The sequence below is a fragment of the Galeopterus variegatus genome, unplaced genomic scaffold, assembly GCF_000696425.1.
Source record: "Galeopterus variegatus unplaced genomic scaffold, G_variegatus-3.0.2 Scaffold4611, whole genome shotgun sequence".
In the NCBI taxonomy this organism is placed as follows: Eukaryota; Metazoa; Chordata; class Mammalia; order Dermoptera; family Cynocephalidae; genus Galeopterus; species Galeopterus variegatus.
In genome coordinates, this window is record NW_007730722.1 from 141,675 (window position 1) to 154,041 (window position 12,367).

At 41.0% G+C, this 12,367-nt stretch overlaps 1 long non-coding RNA gene across 1 annotated transcript; it reads left to right on the top strand.

Moving 5' to 3' along the window:
• Positions 1–1,827: 1,827 nt before the first annotated feature.
• LOC103603455 lies at positions 1,828–10,701 on the top strand. Its single transcript, XR_551616.1, has 2 exons — positions 1,828–1,949; positions 10,414–10,701. It is a non-coding gene; the product is annotated as an uncharacterized LOC103603455 (long non-coding RNA).
• The last annotated feature ends 1,666 nt before the right edge of the window (positions 10,702–12,367 follow it).

The following is a 12,367-nucleotide window of genomic DNA, read 5'->3' on the forward strand; positions in this document are numbered from 1 at the left end:
TCTGTGGCCACAGGTTGTATTTTCTTTTCTGATTGCATAACTGGTGATTTTCCACTGGATTCTGGTCACTGATGGGTGCTGGATTTTGTTATATTTCTTTAGACATTTTCGGGCTTTACTATGAAACACAGTTAAGTTACTTAAAATCAGTTAGATATCTTTCAAGGGTTGTTTTTATGTCTTAAGTGAATCCTTAGGTGAATCCAGAGCAGCCTTCAGTCTGGAGTTAATTTTCTCCTATTGAGGCAATAACTTTTTGAGGATTTTACTTGATGCTCCATGTATTTTTTTTTTTTTTGTCTTTTGTCTTTTTCCATGTCCGGCAACGGATCGCAACCCTCAGTGTTGCGCCCATACCAGACCGGGGACCGGCAACGGGATTGCAACCCTCGGCGTTGCTCCCGCGCCTCGCTCAGCCAGTGAGCGGGAACCGGTCTGTATGTGGGATCCGAACCCTCGGGCGGGAGCGCCGCCGCACTTCCCAAGCGGCGCACTATCCAGTGCGCCACCGGGCCGGCCTGATGCTCCATGTATTAAGGAAGTCTTTTCACTCTAGTTGATCTGAACATGGACTATTCTCAGCTCTAAGGGAGCTCTGGGAATTGTTGTGCCTTCTTCTTTCTGATAGTTCTCCCCCTGGCCTTATGTTGCTTCTTGCAAACATGTGCAGATCCGTATTCAGGCAAAGACATAGAGGGGAACCTCAGTGCAGGTGCTCTCTGTGTGCATCTTCTTCCTCTCTGATATTGTGCCCTGAAAATTTTAACTGCCTTGGCTTCCCCATACACTGAATCCTCTCAAGTCAGCAAGACTGCTCGGCTTTGTTTGGTTTTCCTCTCCTTATGCCGTAGTCTGTAAACTCTCTTTAGGCAGTAAGCTGAAGCAATCAGAAGGCTTATCATATTTGTTTCCCTTCTCTTTGGGATCATTGTCCTGCACTGCCTGTTGTCTAATGTCTGAAACCATTGTCTCCTTTTCTAGTTATTTAAGGCATTAGGATAAATCCTGTTTCTATTTGTCTATCATGGTCAGAAGCAAAATTCTCCCTGCAAATTTTTGTAGTTTTTCTTGTCTTCTCTATGGCTTTTCAAGTTGAAAGCTTAGCTCATTTAATATAAATGTATATAATATCTTTAAAAATATGTGTCATAAAATAACATAATAAGTATTTTTAAATAGAATATTTATTATTATTATGGCTAGAAATTTATTTCTAAGCACCAATTTCACTGTTCCACAATTCTGCATGTTTTGGTATGTGGCACTTTCATTTCAATTGTTTGAAATCTTTTAAAATTTCCATTGTGACTTCCCAATTGTTTCATGAGTTATTTTGAATTATGTTTTTAAGTTTCAAAATACTTTAAAAAAATACATTTTGTTGTAGAAATACTTTATTACTAATTAAATAAGGTCAGATAATGTCCTATGTGATACTGAGTCTTTCAAATTGTTGAACTTTTGGGAGCTACTATGTGATTACTTTTTATATTATCCCAAACATATTTGACAAAGATGCAAAAAAAGCATTCCATTTATATGTATTGGAACAAATCTGATCTAATTTACTTCATCCTTTCCAATTATTTTGCCAGCCAGGTTTATCAATTTCTGATGAAGGTATATTAAAATTTCCTACGATGATTTAGTTTGTCAAGTTCTCTTTGAAGTTTTTAGATTTTGCTCTATATTTGGAAATTTTATTACTTTTTGTACTATATTAATCAAGTTTTGGCTGCAGTAATATGAAATAGTAAACAACTGCAGAATGTCAGTAGCTTCTAATAAGCATTTATTTCTTCCTAACAGATCTGTGTGTCACCTGGGATGGCTGTGCCTTAGGCTGTAGAGTCAGACCTATTCCATATCTCTCAGACCAGCAACTGCTCAGGGCATGGTTTTCTCAAGACAAGCGGAGAATCTCTGAGAGAGTAAGCCAAGTCTCACAGGTGTGTTTAAAGCTTCTGGTGGATGTTATTTCTGCTCACATTCCATTGGCTAAAGTAAATCTTATTGCTAACCTCAATGTCATTAGGGCAGGCAAATTTACTCTGTCTGAAGGTGGCACTGCAAAATTATATGGCAAAGGGTGTGGATACATAATTCCCTTACAGGGAGAGAGTGATAATTGGGAGTAATTCTAATCCATCACCAAGATTATATATTAATAATTTTTATGTCTTTTCGATATATTAATTTGCTCAACAAATGTTTACTGGGTACCCACCATGTGTTAGGCACTGTTCTAGGTAGATAGGAAACATTAGTGAACAAAAGAGTCAAAGATCCCTGCCTAGTGGAACTTACATTCTTCCAGGGGAAACACATACTGAAATGTAAACACAATAAATAAACTACAGGGCATGCTCAAGAGGGCATGGGAGCTGGGGCAGCTTGGCACACAGTGAGGCTGAGCTCAGGCCTCTATTTGCACAGTGCACAGCTCTGGTCCCCTGGGACTGTGTGTGCTCTGGGTGGTCTCAGTGGGGGACAAGATGTCAAGGAGGCTTCACAGAGGAGGAGCTGCTGAGCTGAACTCTGCTGTGTTAGCAGTAATTCCTCATGTGGAGGAGGGGAGGGTGGCCTTCCAGGTGGAGATAACTGTGTGTGTAAAGGCCTTTGGATGAAGGACAGTGTGGCCTGTTTACTTGACATGTGAAATGCAGGGGACAACACCCCAGAAGCAGGGGGCTCACTGCTGTATTTATTAAGCAAGTGCCTGTTCACACTAGTAGTTAAGCCGCTAGAGTTTCCTGCCGGGGGGTCCTTAGCCTCAGGCTTGAAGGTTGGGTGCTTGCCAGACCTCAGAATGGAGAGCAGGGGCTGAGGACCTCAAGTGAGGGGAGCCCACCCTAAGGTTCTGAGGAAGAACAATGTGGGGAGCTGGTGGCAGAGCCTGAGCTTGCCCAAGGTTCTGGGGGACAGATTCAAGCTGCGGAAGATTGGTGCTTGAAAGTTCAATTCCCAGGAGGACCCAGCCTGGCTTCCCTGTCCAGCCAGCAAGCAGGAGGCACTGCCCTGCAGGGACTCTAGGGATGTCTGGGTCCCCTCACCCCACATGACTGGTGGCTTCTATGTCCACCCTCACAAGGAAAGGTCGTTTTCTCCCACTCTCAGGCAAGCCCAGGGAAGTCAGGGGCTTATGGGAGCCAGAAAGGGGAGAAGGTAATACCTCTGCCCAGTGCTTCTGCCCACCTGGCTTGAGGCTTTGGGGATTTGATTTGCTCATCAGGAAAATGGGCAATGAAAGCCCCTCGGTCACTAGGGCATGCTCCACCCTCTCTAGTCCACTGCACAGTACCCACCCTGCAGCTCCAGAGCAGCCTGTGCTTAGAGACGCTGAGGTGTCTCTGGGCTGAGGACCCTGATCTCAGGACCCTGGGAGGGCCCCATCCACAGAGAGTGAAAGCTCTCTCCCTCTTCCCCAAGCCCACAGGGACAGCCCAGCACCTCTGCTGCATGCCACTCTGTGGCCTGCTCTGGCCAAGCCCACGTACCCCCAGAACTGGCTGGGGGCTCAAGCCCAGTGAACCTCAAGTGGGCTGTCCTGCATCCTCCAGGACACAGCCACAGGCAGCTGCAACCTGGGTCCCTCCCGGGATGCCATCCCAGAAGGCCACAGCAGCATATTCTACCCTAATCTATTAGCCAGTTAATTAATCAGTTACTTCATGTGCCAGGATGAAGTGTCAGGGTGCCCTGACCCTCTTGACCTCTTCCTCTGAGGGGACTGGATTGGGTTTGCTGTTCTGATGCCTTTTTGGGAAAGAGCTGGCAGGTGGGGCAGGTCTCAGCCTGGGCTGAGACAGACAGGAGTGGCCAGCTGCTGGAGAGGGCACCCTAGAACTGGCCTCCCATGGGAACCTCCTGAGGTCCCTGTGAGCAAGAGGGCTCAGGGGAGCTCCAGCCTCTCTCCCAGGAGAATGCCCACAGCCCCTCCATGGATCTCCAAGAAGGGCCACCTCCCTCTGCACCCTGCACGTGCAGGTCCCCAGGAGGTGAGCATCCATTCATCTATGTGCACACAGCTCTCTGCTTTATTTCTACCAGGACTGTCTCCTTGGCAGAAATGCCCAGTAGGGGATCCTGGGCCCGTGCTGACTGTTTTCCATGTACCAAAATCTGTAAGAGAGATTTGAAAACTCAAGACTAGTATTAACACTTTTTCTGTATATTACCATTTCAACATTATTTTTCCCTCAACATTTGTAAAAACAAAGATTGAGATTTCTATCTTTTACATAATTTGGATTAAATCATCAAATAAACTTCATTTTCTGACATTTGTTTTTATATATGTATGCTAACCATTAAATTTTTGGTTTTTTTCTTTGTTCAAAACAATAAACATAATAAATAAATTATGGTATCAGAGGTGCTATGAAACAAAAAAACATGCAAAGCAGGTGAAGGGTGTTTGGGAACAGGAGGGAGTGGAAGACAGGCTTTAAACAGGGCGGTCAGGGAAAAAATTTTTCCTTTACTAACGACTGTCTTCTTTACTTTCAGTAGCTTTTTTCTTGCCTTAAAATTAATTTTGGTTGATATTAACATGGCTAAACCCACTCTATCTCAATTAGAATTTGCAAGGTATGATAGATTATAAAAACACCTGTAAGTCTTTATTCCTCCCTATATCCACACACTTTGTAAACTGCCTGCAGATCTTAGCATCAATTGGAGGACTTGATTTCCCCTCCCCTTGAGCCTGAGCTGGCCTTGTGATTCGTGTTAGCCAATAGAATTCTGTAGAAGGACAAGGTGCCTGTTCTGAATTGCTGTGGATTGAATTGTGTCCCCGAAGTCCATGTGTTAGAAACTTAACCCCACTGTGACAATGTTACAGTGTGGAAATCCTACTGTGGTAATTGAAAGGTGTAGCCTTGAAGAGGTGATTAGATTGTGAGGACCATGACCTAGCAAATGGATTAATCCATTGATGGTTTAATGGTAGTCACTGGTGTGGTTCTGAGGGTTTTAAAAGAAGAGCACACAAGGAGCTCTCTCTCTCTCTTCCTGCTTCTGCCATTTTGTCATGTGACACCCTGCATTGCTGAAGTCACTACCAAAGAAGTCCCTCACCAGATGTGTTCCCTGGACTTTGGACTTCCCAGCCTCTGAAATTGTATGCAATAAATATTGTTTCTTTACAAATTACCCAGTTTCAGGTATTTCTGTTATAAGCAATAGCCTGTGCCTCAGAAGAAGTGTGCATTGACTCCTACTCTCTTTCAGAGCCTGGCTGTCACCATGTGCACAGCCCAGGCTCGCCTACTGTGTGACAGCCCATGTAGGGAGGAGCTGAGCTGGTTAGCCAAAGCCCCGAGTGTGTGAGAGAGCAACACCAACCCACAGATGAGCCTCCAGCTCGCCCGATCCCATCTGCACACTTGGGAATCAAAGAAATGCTTATTTTTTATGTGGTTATTATACAGCATTATTTTGTCAATAAATAACTGATACAGGTGGTATATATTTTTTATCCCTTCCTTTTCAGTCATTGTATATGGTGCCGTTTAGGTGTGTATTTTCCAAGTCTCATCTAGCTGAATTTTATTTTATTTTTAAATATTGCTTGTAGGGTCTGTACCTTCACATTTTAAATTCATTTATTTATACTAACATTTTCTTATAATGTCCAAAGTTAATCATATCTATAGTGTTATCACACCAAATAAGATAATTCTTTTAACAGATTTTAACCTCATTCTTATCTATGTCCGTCTTCCTCTAAGTCATGCTGACAACACCAACAGTTTTGGTCCTAGGTAATCATTAAATTTGTTTAAACAGCATTCTTTAGGTCCCATTGTTGTGTGGGTGACATATTAATGACTGTTTTGTAGTTAAAGCAATCCTTGGTAAGAGAGACTGTAATTCTAATATACACGTACCAACAACATATACTATTTTTTTTTTTTTGTCTTTTGTCTTTTTTCCGTGTCCGGCAACGGATCGCAACCCTCAGTGTTGCCCCCGTACCGGACCGGGGACTGGCAACGGGATCGCAAGCCTCGGTGTTGCTCCCGTGCCTCGCTCAGCCAGTGAGCGGGAGCCGGTCTGTATGTGGGATCCGAACCCTCGGACGGGAGCGCCGCCGCGCTTCCCAAGCAGTGCACTATCCAGTGCGCCACCGGGCCGGCCCTACATATACTATTTTTCACAGTTCACTTTCCAACTTTTAGAAGAATTCTTCCCCGCAAAGACCACAATGAATTTCAAGTGAGATTTTAGGTTCTGATTTAAATTAATTTTTAAAAAGTTTGCTTGTATTTTGTCTTATTTCTCCTCTGTTTCCTCATTACTCTCTAAGTCATAGAACTCATAGGAAATACTTCCTACTTTTTAATTTCCACTTGAGACATTCACCAAGTTAGTAAGTCCTGATCTATGAAGTTGATTAGCTGACTTCCTATACATATATAGAAAGAAACTGGCCTGCCACATATTTGTGACTACGATTATGAGGAGATGAACACCTTAACCTCATTGCTGAGGCAGGAGTACATCAGGATGACATTTACGATTGTTCCCTAAATATCAAGCAGGATATTTGGGGAAGCTCCACTTACAAAACAAATTGAATGATAAGGAGGAAGGACATAAAAGAGCAAAAAAAAAAAAAAAAGGAAAGATCCAATAGAGAACATTTGTAGGGCCAGGAAGCAATACTGAAGGTAATGGACTGAAAGCAATGGAATGGGAAGGACATTAGGGACTTCCAGAGACAAAGAGGAAGCTGGACGCTAGCAGTGAGGGTCACATGGGTTAGACACAATCAGGAAAAATTTCCTCCAAGAAATGTGTGCCAGAAAATGATAGAACAGGAAGGCAGAATGGAGCTTAGAAGAAGGGGCAGAGTTGGGGGTTTCAGGAAATATTCTGAAAAGGGGCTTGAAGGCAATAAGGGGGAGCTGCTGCCAGGCTGAGGGTGGGCTGTGCTGGTGAAGAAAAAGAGCTGTGTGGAAAGGAAAGGGAGTTGAGGCTGTGATGGCAGGATGAGGCCTTGGCCTTGGAGGGGGGACAGAGAGGGGGATCTTAGAGGAAGAAGGGGAAGAGAAGAACCTGAGTGTGTGTGGGAAGTCTTGGCCACCCCGCTATTTAGGAGGGAGGCCATGCTGAGCCAGAACAGTGTTGCTGGGACCGGGGAAAAGATACAGTGAAATGGAAACTTCCCTTCCATATGCAGTGAAATACCAAATATAATGAAACAGAGATGCTGCCCTTCCATGTACCACTGAAAATTGTCCTGGGTACCACAGCTGGTGGTATGTATACCACATTTTTGAAAAACATTTCAACAATATCATTTTTAACAGCCACAGAGTCATCCATTATATGATCTGAATCCCTTTTTGTTGAATATTTATGCTGTTTTTAGTTTATGTTATTACAGACATGCTGTACTGAATGCCCCTGTAGCTCAACTTTGGCTCATAGTCACACTAATTTCCTTAGGAAAAATTACTGGGGTGGGAGAGTGGGTATAGGGAAGAGGAAAGCCAGAGCAAAGAATGTAAGCAATTTTAAGTCTTCTGTATGTAAATTTCAAATCATCTCAATCAATACTCTACTGCAAGTATATGATGGTGTCTGCTTCCCCACATCCTCATTAACACTGGGTATTATTTGAAAGAAAAATGGTCAGATTTAATTGCATCTTAAATAGAAAAGACATCTTCCTTTAACAAGCGACAGGATGACTCTGCAAATACACAGACATCCAGTGAGATTATCACTAACCAAGTCCATGCTGCCTCCTGGTGGCGGCAGTAAACCACATCCAACTAAAAAGAGACTATCTGAACAAGTGATCAACATAAATTTATTTAGGGCTAAAGTTCTAGAAAGTGGGTGGGAGAAACAGAAAAAATGAACTCGACTGTAAGATTGTTGAAGGATGTGGGAACTAGAGCATGTGATACGATGTGCATGATGCACTCAGAGATTACTTTATTAAACTGGGCGACAACAAAAGAAAATTCCTATTTCAATGGCAGGATATGAGGAGAGGTCACATGTAGCTTCCTTGAAGGGGCTAAGGGACTGACTACATCTTGCATGTGTAATATCTGTTTCTCCTACAGGACAGTGAAGACAGTGAGGCAAAAAGTGATCAAGCGACTTGCCCAGTGTCACATTCCAGTCTTCTAACGTAATTGTTCCACTGAAAAGAACACTCTTAACAGTAGTTATGCACTCTGTGGCTTCGACCCGGTCTGACAAAGCAGGTTTATTTTTACTTTTGTATTGTTCCCACACACAAAACACTATGCTCCCTGGGGACTAAGGAGGAAAGGAAAGGGGGAAAACCTGCAAAGACAAATGACAGTCTGTATCCTAAAAGCAGCTGTAAATCTATTGTTGTTTTCCAGCGTTCCTCTGCTTTGCTTACCTGTTTTGGGTCATCTCATTTACTCCCAGGACTGCAAATACCACCTCCACAGTAATCCACTTGCTCATTCAATCTTTCACTTAGATTCACTGAAGATAAACAACATGCTCAGATTGTTTCTCTGAGGCTCGATGTTGGAGAAACAGACATGAAATAATCACCAATAAATACGTATTTACAGATTGTGATAAGTAAAGGGAAAAGTTCAGGTTACTATGAGAAAGTATAACTTACGTTAGTGGTTCTTAAACTTTTTTGCTCTCATACCCCTAATGCTCTCATTTCTCTAATGATTGTTTGATTGATAAATTGAAGAACTGTCCAGATTCTTCAATGTATTTTTTTTCGGTACTAAAATTACAGTCTACCTGACTTGAAAAATGATTTCTTACGTAGCCATGAGAATCATCTAGTCTCTTAATTTCTGGGAAGTTTAACAAAAAGCTGCATAAAAATAACAAATTATATGTGTTATTCTTTCATTTAAACATACCTTACTTAACAGAGAAAGTGCACTGTTTCATTTAAGTGTATCTTAAGAAAGTACACTGTTAGTTTCAACATTCCTCTTCAAAACTTTTTTCAATTGAGGTATAAGGTACTTACATTAAAGTGCACTCATCTAATGTATACAGATCAGTGAACTTAACATATATACATTGATAGCAATGAAATATTTATTTTTTAATGTGTTTGTAGCATTTTAATGTGTTTGGAGCATTTTTATTTTATAATGTGTTCATTTCTATATATCCTTGGAGCTAGAATATGTAGCCTAGATGAAATAAAGTACCTCTGCTTCAAAACTTCTTACCGACGTTTTTGGGTTTGCTCTAACAGAACTCTCCCTTGGGTATATTGTATTGTTTAAAAATGTCAAAGAGATGGAAGAAAAAAAATGTCCTTACTTTTTCTAGGGTTGCCAGATAAAATATAGAATGGCTAGTTAAGTTTGAATTTCAGAAATTAATAATTTTTCAAAGTTTTAGTATATTTTGGGTATATACTAAATTTTTTTTTTTACCTACCTGAAATTCGAATTTAACTGTGTTCCTGTATTTTTACTTGCTAAATCTGGCAACTCTACTGTTGTCTGACTCCACATTATGTCTAATTTTTAACAGCCCAACATGCACCAGAATACTGCCTTTCTAATGCTTTGCCTCACAGAATATGAAAAATATAGGGAAAGACACAAAGGGCCCATAAAGGGAGATTTCACTGATGCTAATATTTTAAAGTGCTGCCTATTTTTGGTGTTTCAGGGGAATTTACACGCCAGGGCATTGAACAATAATAACTAGAGGTAATGGAGACATACCTTTATTTTATAGATTGGGAACAGGGAATCGTGAAAGGGAAGGAGAAAAGGAGAGTCAACCAGCTGCTTCTGGTCTGTAGATGGCTTGGTTCTCAGGCAGATCAATATGAGAAAGAGTACACAGAAAAGAGGAGGATCTGGAAATTGATTCCTTTAACACTATTAAGCCTGTGTACACCTTTGGGAAGTTTTTGGGCATTTCAAAGTATACAGAGTCCAGTCTGAGGGCTACTCACCCCGACTCAGAAGTCTTCTCAGAGGAAGTGGCATTTAAGCATGAACATGAGTAAGTTAGTGAGGTCTAGTGGCACACGGCTGATCAGATGTTCACAGAGACTCCTCCCAGCAGATTTCAAGTGAAAAAGTGGATCTCAAGTTAGAAAGAGGGGGTGTGGTGGTAACTGAAGTTAAAATGTCCCAAGGTCCCTGTATTCTTTAACAAGAGGCTAGTGGTAGCGATTAGATTTAGAATTTGTTCAATTAAATGTGTTAAAAACTGTAGAGTTGTTGGAGTGAACAGGACTGAAGCCATGTTGGGACCTAAAACTGCATGAGCTCTAAAAGATGTGTAAAGGACACAGTTTTTTTTCCTAGTATGCATTTCAGAGTTCCCCCTTTTCCCATGGTTATTTGATATTTTGACCTTGGTTATGGGGCAAGATGACATTATGTACATAAATGTAAAATTATTTTCCAGTCAGCCTGGAGCTGCAGACTTGCTACAAGACATGTACCATCCAGACGCTGAGAAAACAAGGAAGGCATCGATAAGGGGGTGCTGATTCCACCCCTCCAGCAGGACCCTGAGATAACAGCAAGGATGGGAGCAGAAACCAGACAGAGCCTTGATGAGATGTTGCACCTAGCTCCTTGCATGGAGCCACCACAGCCCATGTCCCCCTCCCTCCTGCTTTTCCTTTTCCACAGTCCATTCCTTAATCCTCTCTTTAAAACCCCCTCAATAAAACTGAGTCTTTGAAATGGTTTTAGTCTGGCCACTCTCCTTCAGGTTGACCAGAGAGATGGGTTAGGCTGACATCTCTCCTCAGGTTCACTGGTATTCTTGAATAAACACTGACTTCTATTTTCACCAACATTTGACTTTTGGGTTTGTTTTTATTTGGAGGCAGGCAGCCAGACCTGGGTCCAGTAACAAGATTTTGCCAAGCCTAAGCCAGGAGCTGAATGCCTTGGGGGCAGGCAGCCAAATTTATGCCCTATAGCAGGGTGACCACCAAAAGATAGTAACTGAGTGAATAATTTCCCAAGTGGTAAAGAAGAAAATGGCATGTGGGGGTAGGGACTGGGATAGGGAAGGGTAGCTAAAGAAAAAAAATCAGGCAATCAAAGAGAAAGAATTAATGGAAATACCTAAAAAAAGTAGCAACAACTTAACATATAAAATGGTAGAAATGACTCACAAAATTTCAGAAATCATGACTGATCAAAAATAAATACAAACTTCTAAGACAGAATGAACAATGAATAAACAAACAACATTGAGCTTCATGTTATTTACCAGGGACACACTAAAACATAAGAACACAGGTTAGTAAACAAAAGGATAAAAAAGATATACCAAGGCAAATACCAGCTAAATGAAAATTGGCATGGCTAAATCAATATCTGGTAAAATACTCTATAAAATAGATTAAAAACACAGAAAAGAAAAATTGGCAGACTTACAATAAGTTAACAAAAATCACTTTCTGTAACTGATAAAGCTGACAAAACAAACAAACAAACAAACAAAAAACCAGCAAGGACATAGAACACTTGAACACAACCTACAAATTTGATTTTATGGGCATATATTTTAAAAATGACCAGGCACTAGGCCATGAAGCAAATATCAAGAAATTTTAAGAAACTGTTATCATCACTGACCATATTCTCTGACCACACTGCAATTAACACAAGTAAGTTAGAAATGAATATCAGAAAGCTAATAACACATTCCCACGTATATCGAAATTAAGAAAAAATGATCTTTGACCCATAGATGACATCAAATCTCAATAGGAATTAGGACATTTTAAAGTTAATAATAAAGACATTATGCCATAAAACCTTAAGAGATACAACTAAAGCAGTACCTAAAGGTTAATTCATAGCTTAAGGACATTTTTTAGGAAACAAGAAAGGTTAAAAATAAACATGGTGAACACTCAACTGAAACAGCATTTTTCAGCTGTTTCAGTTGAGTGTTCACTATGTTTATTACTTATTTTCAAAGTAATAGGACAATCTTGAAGAAACAAAGGAAAGAATACAGATAAGGAAAGAAACATGAAATGGAGAACGATTACAACAGAAAAGTCGATATAGAAGATTAACAAGACTTGTCAAGAAAAAAGAGAAGATATAAATAAATAAATAACAGAATAAGGAATAAAATGGTCAGAAATACAGTTTTTTTTTTTCATTTTTTGTCTTTTTTCGTGACCAGCAACGGATTACAACCCTCAGTGTCGCGCCCGTACCGGACCGGGACCGGCAACGGGATCGCTCGGAAGAGCAGTAATAGGACAATCTTGAAGAAACAAAGGAAAGAATACAGATAAGGAAAGAAACATGAAATGGAGAACGATTACAACAGAAAAGTCGATATAGAAGATTAACAAGACTTGTCAAGAAAAAAGAGAAGATAT